Below are 10736 nucleotides of genomic sequence, written 5' to 3' on the forward strand. Positions count from 1 at the left end.
TCTCTGCTGTTTCATGTATGATAGAATTCCAGTATGTAGCCACATGAGCTGCGCTCCTCATCTTCTGAAATAATATGCCGTAACCGTTCTCCAGGCTTACTATGTTTTACTCGACACTTGTGTTCAATCTAGCACACAGCGACTGTGCAGATTGTTTGTCCTATGTAACTACTGCAACATTTGCAGGGAATATAATACACACATGGCACTCTTAAAACAAATTTCATCTTTTTGCAATAATCAGAGTGTTCCATAAACTGTACAGAACACGTCACATCTTGCTAATAATCATGCCATAGTAAGGAAGACATGCTGGTTTCTTGACCACCTCTGTTGAGTCATGAAAGATGAGGAGAAGATGATTAACTGATTTACAGGGGCAAAACTGTCAAAACCTAACATTGGTGTGGATAGAACACTATTTGCATGTGTTGTATTTCCTAATAAAGGAAATGGCATGAGATTACTTGATACTAAAGATAACCAGCACATATTGTCACTGTTAATGAATGGCAAGACATACTGCAAACTTAGTCTTAATGCTCCTCAACGCATTGTCAGAAAGATGAGGAGCCTCTTACAGGACTGGTATACCAGATGAAGTGGTTGAGAAATTTGTAGTGCATGCCATCCAATTTCCCAGGCTATGTTGACTGCACAAGGTTCATATGGAAGGGGGCTCTTCTTGTTGGGTTCCACAGACTTGTTGTGCCACAATAACTGAACAAGGTATATCTGCTAAGCTGTGTGTGTGTGTGTGTGTGTGTGTGTGTGTGTGTGTGTGTGTGTGTGTACACACTACAATAACTGGATGTAAGCTGATAGCAAAATGCTGTCACCATATCAATATTATGTTAAAAATTAACAGGGATAAACTCAAGGAATCTCAATGCTGGTTGTCATTTATTTTTGTGATCTGATTTTCTTGCTAGTCATTGTAGGCAGTGCAGTTTACATGCATTATGAAACTGATTTTTAGTGGTATGTGTGCAACTAGAATATTGAGCCAACTGACAACAATATTACTACTTTGTTTCAGAATTTTAAATCAGTGACCCTACAATTCACTTTCCCTTTTGCGTAAACTTATTTGTGTAAGCCCTCCTTCCCCCAGAACTTGAAGATAATGTGGCTTGAGAGTGAAACTTCTTTCATTTAGGCTGGTTGCAAACTTTTTTCTTTACATCACATTGTGTCCAGTTACAAATAAAACTTTAAACTAATGCATTTTTACGGTATTCAAGCTCCGGTTCCCTTTTTAGTTTAATACTGCCTTTACTATTAACATTAATTTGTTGAAACTTGGAATGGCAGTAGTAACTTAATATTTTCTTTTCAATAAAGTGTATAATTTATTTAAAAAAGAAATTGTTAACACTTCATTCTGTGTTTCTGAGCTGAGATAAAATTTCTTTAGTTTATATACAGCCTCTCCCTTCAAAGGAATAATAATCTTTTTAAAAATCTATCTGAAGTGCCACCTTCTTCTACCAAACAAAAATTACGTGTGATCAGGGAAGATATGGCGACTTTACTCTCATGCCAAAGCTACACAACTCTTCGTCGCACATCTAACCCACACACTATCCACTCAACTTGGCAACAAATATTTCTGTTGCTTGTTATAATTTACAGCAATACCAGTGAAAGATGGCTTCTCACTCAGCATGCTTCTGTCTGGATGATAGGTAAAACGTGACTCTAATTTCATGAAACAAACAAGCTGATGCAAACAGAACATGGTAACGGGTCATCCAAAATAAAAATGGGACATTAACAGTGAGACCCATTGACTTGTTGCAGCCTCTGTGAACACCATGTTGTTGACTCATGTACATTTCATTTAGTAAGCACGTCAGTGATGCTTCAGCTCTTGGCTGATACAGATTTGCAGCTCTGTAGCTGTTAAGTGTTCATCTTTTTCCGTCTTTTTCTCATAGTATATTTATTAAATTTCATACATGTTTCCAGAGCTGTAAGCACACATTTTATAATTGTAAATTCAGGCATCTGTAGTGCAGTTTTTATTTTTGAACAGCCAGCTTCATAACTCATTGAGGCATCAGCGTCCATTGGTGACATATCAGGATGGTAGAAAGTTGCATGTCTAGGATTCTGAGTGCTTTTATAATTTACTTCTTTAGCTAGTCTTACTAGGATGAGTAGGATGTGTGCATTCTGTGTGCAGACACAGGAGGAGCTGGCCACAGTTCGCGAACAGCTGAATGTGCTTTTGGCTACAGTCAATCGCCTTCAGGCTGCTGCTCCAGGTTGTAGCAGTAGCCGAGAATCTGGTGTGCCGCACGGGATGCCTTGTGTCGCTTGTTTTTCCCGTGGGCTCTGCTACCGAGGTACCTTGTGTACCCAATGTTGTGGATTCACCCTCAGGGCAGAATGAGTGGCAGGTGGTAACATGTTCACGTCACTGGATGCAGAGGGCCAATGTGTAGATTGGTCATCAGGCTTCACCTAATACTGTGTGAGTGGACAGGTGGCCACTCCTTCAACAGGGTCCGAGCAGGCACACGGGTGCAGGGGTTTACTAGCTATTGGGAGCTCCAACATTAGGCACCTTATGGATCTCTTTGGCAGATGGTGTTCAGGGCTGGAAAGAAAGCCAAAGTGGACTCAGTGTGTCTGCCAGGGGGCCTCGTCTGAGATGTGGAGGTGGCCTTGCCTGTGACTCTAAAGTGTACAGGGTGCAGTCATCCGCAAGCTGTGGCTCACATTGACACCAAAGACATCTGTTGTGTGTTCTGGGGCCATCTTCAGTTAGTACTGGTGGATGGCAGAAGTGGTGAAGACTGCTGACCTCTCGCGTGGGTGCAAGCAGAGCTCTAAATTTGCAGCATTGTACCCAGATTTCATCGGGATCCTTTGGGTTTAGAGCCGAGTGGAGGATCTCGACAAAAGGATTTGTTGACTCTGCGACGGCCTTGGCCTTGGCTGCAGATATCTAGACCTGCATTATCAGTTATAGATTTGTAGGACTCCCCTAGTGCACTACTCGTGTAGCAGGGTACTTGTGGAATACATGCGAGGGAAGTGAGACTGCATTCATTGTAAAGACACTTAAGCTGTCAAAATTTTATCAGTAAATTGTCGAAGTATACGTAACAAAATTCCTGAATTTGCTGTCCTTCAGGAAGTTCTTGCACTCAAATTGTTCTTGGGATCTTGCTTAAACCTGAAGTGGAAAGCTCTGTCAGATTTAGCAAGACTTTAGACAGATTAGAGGCTATAGGAGGGGAGAGTATTCGTTGTGAGATCGAAGTTGAGTGTGACACTGAAGTTATCTTTTTACGTATAACAGGTCTAGGTGAAACCAAGCTAATTGTAGGATATCTACTGTGACAGTTCTTGAGCCATTCAAAGAATGTCTATGGTCAGTAGCACATTAATACCCAGGTTATTAGTTGGAGGTGTTTTAACCTATCGAGATTAGACTGGGATGTCTGTGGATTCATTGCAGAGGATTCACACAGACAGTCATGAGAAGTCCTTTCGAACACATTTTCTGAAAACTGTCTTGAACAGATAATTCGGTAGCCGGCAAGAAGTGGAAATATCTTAGACCTTGTAGCTACAAATAAGGCGGACCTTATTGACATCAGTATAGTAACAGGGGTTAGTGATCATGATGCAACTATGGTTACAAAAGTTAATGACTCAGTTAAGAAGGCTAGGTGAGTGTTTCTGCTAAAAAGAGCAGGTGAGCAGTTGTTAGCATTTCACTTAGAAAGTGAACTGACGTCACTTAGTTCCAGTAAGATGGAAGTAGAAGAATTATGAGTAAAGTTTAAGCAGATTGTAAATCTTGGTCTGGAGAATTATGCGCAAAGTAAGTGAATTAAGGATGGAAAAGGTTAGTTGAGATTCTTGTGCATGTGAAAACATCTGTGCGTGAAGCATACAACTACTACCTGGGTCATACCTTCATAAAATATATGGCAGAGAAAGTGAGAAAATTTTGGTGCATTATAAAATCGCTAAGTGGGCCCAAGGCTTCCATTCAGTCACTTGTTGACCAACCTGGTGTGGAAGATGAAGATAGCAAAATGAAAGCCAAAGAAATTCTTCAAGCAGGAAAATAGTCCAAACATACCGTCATTTGACCATCAAATAGGCGTAGTAACTAACATCTCTGGCGTATAGAAACAACTGAAGTAGTTGAAAACAAATAAGTTACCAGGTCCGAATAGAATTCCAATTTGGTTTTCCAACAATTACTCTACGTCATTGGCGTGTTACTTAGCTTGCATTTATCATGAATCTCTCGCCCAGTGCAAAGTCCCAAGGACCTAGAAAAAAGCTGTGTGTAAGAAGAACGAAAGAACAGACCCACAAAATTACAGACCACTGTCCCTAATATCGGTTTGTTGCAGAATTTTGGACCATGTTCTCAGTTCATATATAATAAATTTTGTTGTGACAAAGAAGCTTATGTCCATGAATTGGCATAGTTTTAAAAAGCATCACTGACGCGAAACTCAACTTGGACTTTTCTCACGTGATATAATGTGAATTATGGGTGAAGGGTAACAGGCAGAGCCCAAATTTCTAGATTTCTGGAAAGCATTTGACACAGTGTCCTATTGCAGGCTGTTAAAGAAGGTATGAGCATATGGAATAGGTTTACAGATATGTAAAGGCTCAAAGACTTCTTAAGTAATAGAACCCAGTGTGTTGTCTTTGACGGGGTGTGTTTGTCTGAAACAAGGGTATTGTCAGGAGCGCCCCAGGGAAGTGTGATAGGACCGCTATTATTCTCTGTATTCATAAATGATTTGCCAGGCAGAATGGGCAACAATCTGTGGTTGTTTGTTGATGATGCTGTGATGTACGGTAAGGTGTTGAAGTTGAATGTCTGTAGGAAGATATAAGATGACTTAAACAAAATTTCTAGTTGGTGTGATGAATGGCAGCTAGCTCTAAACATAGAAAAACAAACCAGTAATGTTCAGATACAGCGTTAGTAGTGTCCTGCATGACACAGTCACGTCATTTAAATGCCTGGGTGTAATGTTGCAAAGCAATATGAAATGGAGCGAGCATATGAGGATTGTGGCAGGAAAGGCAAGTGGTAGACTTTGGTTTATTGGGAGAATTCTTGGAAAGTGTGGTTCATCTCTAAAGAAGACCGCATATAGGATGCCAGTGCAACCTGTTCTTTAGTACTGCTTGAGTGTTTGGGATCTGTACCAGATCAGATTAAAGGAAGGCATTGGCGCAATTCAGAGGCGGGCAGCTAGACTTGTTTCTGGTAGGCTCAAACAACAAGTGAGTGTTATGGAGATGCATTGGGAACTCAAATGGGAATCCTTGGAGGGAAGGCGACATTCTTCTTGGGGTACAGTATTGAGAGAATTTAGAGAACCGGCATTTGAAGTTGACTGCAGAATGATTCTGTTGCCTCCAATATACCTTGTGCGTAAGGACCATGAAGATAAGATATGAGAAATTAAGACGTATATGGAGGAATATAGGTAGTCATTTTTCCCTCGTTGTTTTTGTGAGTGGAACAGGAGAGGAAATGACTAGTATTGGTATGGGGTATCCTCAGCCATGTGCCATAAGATGGGATTGTGTGGTATTGATGTAGATGTAGATGTTTAAAGAGCTGAAGGTAGACCAGACAAATAGTTCATCGTGATGCAGTGCCACTTTTTACAGAATATGTGTACGAGACAAGTTCGATTTTTTGGCAAAAAACTTTTCCAGTTCTATACAGTTTTACAAAAACAATTACTTAGAATCCCTACAGGTAAGAAAGGCTGCATCAGAAAGTCCCTGTTCTGAAAGCAACAATTAATGGCACAGCGCGACAATATAATTTTTGAGCTTAGAGTGACATAAATAGGTATAACAGAGGATAGTACTTATCATGGTAAACAATATAAGAAACTGATTTCAAACGAGTGCAGCATATGAAATTCAAGAGTGATCCAGCACTTGACATGCAGCAGTTGCCGTAGCACTGAAAGCGTTAAGTGGTGACAGTTTTCACGTATTAATTTACTTTGCGCATTTCTGGGAGAACCCAACAACTGGCAATTTGGACTTGAAAATATACAAATATCTGTTTGCATTCATAGTTCCTAATAAAACACAACAAAATAATTATACACTAATGGCCTTTACAATTGCTACACCAAGAACAAATGCAGATGATAAATGGGTATTCATTGGACAAATATATTAACACTAGAACTGACATGTGATTACATTTTCATGCAATTTGGGTGCATAGATCCTGAGAAATCAGTACCCAGAACAATCACCTCTGGCCGTAATAACGGCCTTGATACGCCTGGGCATTGAGTCAAACAGAGCTTGGATGGCGTGTACAGGTACAGCTGCCCATGCAGCTTCAACACGATACCACAGTTCATCAAGAGTAGTGACTGGCGTATTGTGACGAGCCAGTTGCTCGGCCACCATTGACCAGACGTTTTCAATTGGTGAGAGATCTGGAGAATGTGCTGGCCAGGGCAGCCGTCGAACATTTTCTGTATCCAGAAAGGCTCGTACAGGACCTGCAACATGCGGCCGTGCATTTATCCTGCTGAAATGTAGGGTTTTGCAGGGATCGAATGAAGGGTAGAACCACGGGTCGTAACACATCTGAAATGTAACATCCACTGTTCAAAGTGCCATCAATGCGAACAAGAGGTGACCAAGACGTGTAACCAATGGCACCCCATACCATCACGCCGGGTGATACACCAGTATGGCGATGACGAATACACGCTTCCAATGTGCGTTCACCATGATGTCGCCAAACATGGATGCGACCATCATGATCCAGAACCTGGATTCATCTGAAAAAATGACGTTTTGCCATTCGTGCACCCAGGTTCGCCGTCGAGTACGCTGTGATACAGCGTCAAGGATAACCGCAGCCATGGTCTCTGAGCTGATAGTCCATGCTGCTGCAAACGTCGTCAAACTGTTCGTGCAGATGGTTGTTGTCTTGCAAATGTCCCCATCTGTGGACTCAGGGATCAAGACGTGGCTGCACGAACTTTTACAGCCATGCGGATAAGATGCCTGTCATCTCGACTGCTAGTGATACGAGGCCATTGGGATCCAGCACAGGGGTTATTTTTCTACATTTAACAAGGGTGAAATTGAGTTGCAGTCTGTCCCATCATGGAGTATTGAATCCATTTACAAACCTCCCCCATTAACATGAAATAATCAGTTTGTGTCGCATGATTTTAGTAGCCATATCACTTTTCTATGCACTGTAGCTGCTAGTTTCAGATATTCTGGTATGTAAAAATAGAGAAATAGAGCACAAAGCAAAATTGAATCATAACTGTTGTCAAAAAACCCTTAATTGTAATCTGCAGCTCCATGTGGTAACTGAGACTTGGGGAAGCAGACTTCTTCTTCTCTTCTTCTTCTTCTTCTCCTCTTCTCCTCAACCCCCCCCCCCCCCCCCCCCCCCCCACTTATATGTTATCTTCCTTTCATGAATTTGTGTTTTTTTTCTGTTTGTGACCTTTCTATATTACTTCAGTCTTTCTATTAATACTGCCACCCCACTAACACACACACACACACACACACACACACACACACACACACACAACACAAACATGGTCTCTCTTGTTCTATGTCCAGTGCTCTTTCTCATTACCTTTTACACTTTATATATGTTTTAATATTCTTTCTCGCCTGAGCCTGTCTGTTCTACCACTAAAGCGCGATTGTGTTTCTTTCCAGGTAAAGCAAAGCAGCTATCAGTTACAGAATCCCTCATTGTGGATTTGTAGGCTGTCACTGCTGTTGGGATGTTTATAAATGCTTTGTCAGGCATAAAGATATGACAACTGGTATACACAAGGGATACTTGAATTTCTTTCTTCTTAAGATACACCTCAGGTGTTCATCAAGTTTTACGACTTCAGAAGAGTATGGATATTACATGATCTTGCATATGTACATTCAGGCAAATGGTAAACAGTACAACTGAATGTTGTGAATCCATTCGACACAGCTAGCTGTGTACTTAAATTGTGTACATATTCCTATATACATTAATAATGTTTTAAAAGCACATAGCTTCCATGAATGTTTTGTCACACCAAACATTTTTTTCTTGAGGGTTAAAAGTAATTAACCAGAAATAGATTTTTTATTCATTGTACTGACTTGTACTAAATTTTGCAGTGAGTAGTGTGCAGTGAGAGAACTTAAGAATACATGCTGTACAGTACAATTGTATACACACACACACACACACACACACACACACACACACACACATATATATATATATAAATATATAAAAATATATACATATAGAAATTAGAGTGTTTTATATTTTTCTTTTGACTTGTTCAGTGTATTTCAATGAGCCCTTTTGCATTTTTTTACTGTTCAGTGGGGGTTGTTGTGCCACCACAACATAGTGTAGTTATGTTTATTGAGGGATTAAAGCTGATAGAGAAAGTGATTAGATTTGTTTCATACTGAAGTGTTTGACACCTATAAATATATTTTATATGGACAGAAATGAAAGATTGAATTAATATCAACCATTGTAAATAAATTAAATCTTCCAAGGAGTGTGTCATTAAGTTCTCAGTCTGTGTCCAGTTTATTTTCTAATGCTGAATGGGAATCTGACTTTTTACATGTGTGTACATGAATATTGAGTGATTTTTTTTATTTATACATACCTCACACATTGTAGACTGCATTTTATAATGTGCAGTTTTGAAGTTGTTAGAATTGTGCTCTTTGTACCCTCATGAAATGCCGTATGTTTAACATGCAGGGACGTCTGCAGTTTTGTTTGAGGATTCATCTTCAGGACTAATTATCACTACAGGTAATTGGGTTAAATGTCTTTTGTTTTTAATTGTTGTGGTAATGGAAAAAGAAGTTGTAGCTGTTTGCTGCAGGAGAAAACATTTATTTATTTAATTTAATATGTTGCTCTTTGTAAAATAGCAAATGAAGTGTCCTGCAGACCTGCTGTAGGTTAATCATAATTAGTAATAAAGTATGTTTCTGGAAACTCTTCAGTATTGAAATACATACCTCCTTGAAAGTAATATGAATTACCAAACTATCTTTTGTTATTCAGTAGTCTTGTGCCAGACACCAATACTAAACTTATTGCATGTATCTGAATGATAATGAGGATTATAGTAGTAATAAATGTCTACTCAATTTTATTAAAGCAAAAATTTGATTTGCCTCAAACCACAGTTTTTTTATTTTCTAACTTTCCACAGATTATGTGCATTTTATCATCTGTAATGATAGTCATGTTAATAATAAACATGTGTAATGTGAATTTTATGACCACATGTCTGTCCTCTTAACAGATATACAAAGGTTCAAATTTTATTTTATATCCTGTTATAACAATGCCTTTGCCAATCAAAGCTGCATAAAGTTTTTTACCCTGGAAAATATAAAAATGATGAGATTTTTTTATATTTATGTAGGATATTAATGAGAATGAAATTGAGAGAATTTGGCGTCAGCATTCCATTAGCTATTTGTCTTCGTTACTTATTTTTTACAATTGCATCAAACTATCTACCAGTCAGTATTTTCATTTTCAGTCTCATTTAACATTTTGTTTTCTGTTAAAAAGCAGATTAACAAAATTATGCTCAGATAAAGCCTGAATTATGTCTTTAAGTGGTATGGTGCAATTCTGCAAAGATGTAGAGATTAGTATGAAATGATTTGTAAAGAATATAAAGTGTTTGATAAAAATCTATGCTCATTTTATTTTTACCCTACCTTATTTCATAGTTATTTTGATTAGTTCTCAAGCTGTGCCACTGTGTTAAGAATTTTCATTTCTGTACTGTATTTAATAATTGTACAGTTTGCTTTATATTTTGACACAATCTCATTTTTCCTTCATCAATGTGGACAGGCAGCCCACTTGCTCCCCAAACATTTCCTTGTTTGGAAATTGGAAACAGGGACTCCAGTCCTTCAGACATGTTGACCGATTGCTTGTGGAAGCTGGTTTGCATTTGCAGCCAAGACGAGCGTTACTAACTTCCAGCCCTAGAATGACAACATATGTGGGATTGCCAGGATAAGCTGCATGGGAGTTGGCTACAAAAGTTATTGTCTTCTGATGTTATGTTGTGGACAGGAGTTCCATAATATGGTGACTCATCAGTGTGATTCATGGGAAATTGTTTCCTTTATACACACCTTGCTTGTAACAGTCTGATGAAACCAAAAACATGGGGCAGTTTTAATATGAAAACATTATTTTCTTTTGATGTCAATTTATATTTCCAGAACATTTTATTTGCAGATTACACATTAAAATATTGAAAGTTAATAAATATAATTTCTTCCACTAAACCATCAACTGTACGACTCCCTAAAAAGCAGTTGATGAAAGTCATTCTTTGAAGATGAAGTCAGTCAATGAACTTCTTTGGATAGATTTAATCTTCTTTGTGGTGTAAAAACATTGCTCATAACAACTATGTAGACACAAACACTGACAAAATCATAGCTGCAAGCTTCAGTTGCAAATAACAGAAATGTATGCAACTAATTTTGTTATAAATTTTATCACAACTACTCTTATCTGCATTCAACCATCCAGGTTTAGTTGTTTCAGGTTTAAAACAAGTGCCAAGGTGATTCCTTTGAAAAGCTTGTTCCCCATCCTTCTCCATTCTAAGCTTCTGACACTAAATTTCCTTCTTCCTGACACACTGTAGATCTGTGTGTTC

General features: G+C 38.8%; 1 protein-coding gene across 5 annotated transcripts in view; it reads left to right on the forward strand.

The window, feature by feature from the left end:
• Nucleotides 1-9745, forward strand: part of LOC126485133 (poly(A) polymerase type 3-like) — a 186432-nt gene extending 176687 nt beyond the window's left edge. For all 5 annotated transcript variants that reach the window (XM_050108777.1, XM_050108780.1, XM_050108779.1 and 2 more), the window contains one exon: nt 7732-9745. The gene's annotated coding sequence lies outside the window, so the exon portion shown is untranslated. The remainder of the gene's footprint in view (nt 1-7731) is intronic.
• The last annotated feature ends 991 nt before the right edge of the window (nt 9746-10736 follow it).

Source organism: Schistocerca serialis, chromosome 6, assembly GCF_023864345.2.
Source record: "Schistocerca serialis cubense isolate TAMUIC-IGC-003099 chromosome 6, iqSchSeri2.2, whole genome shotgun sequence".
Classification (NCBI taxonomy): Eukaryota; Metazoa; Arthropoda; class Insecta; order Orthoptera; family Acrididae; genus Schistocerca; species Schistocerca serialis.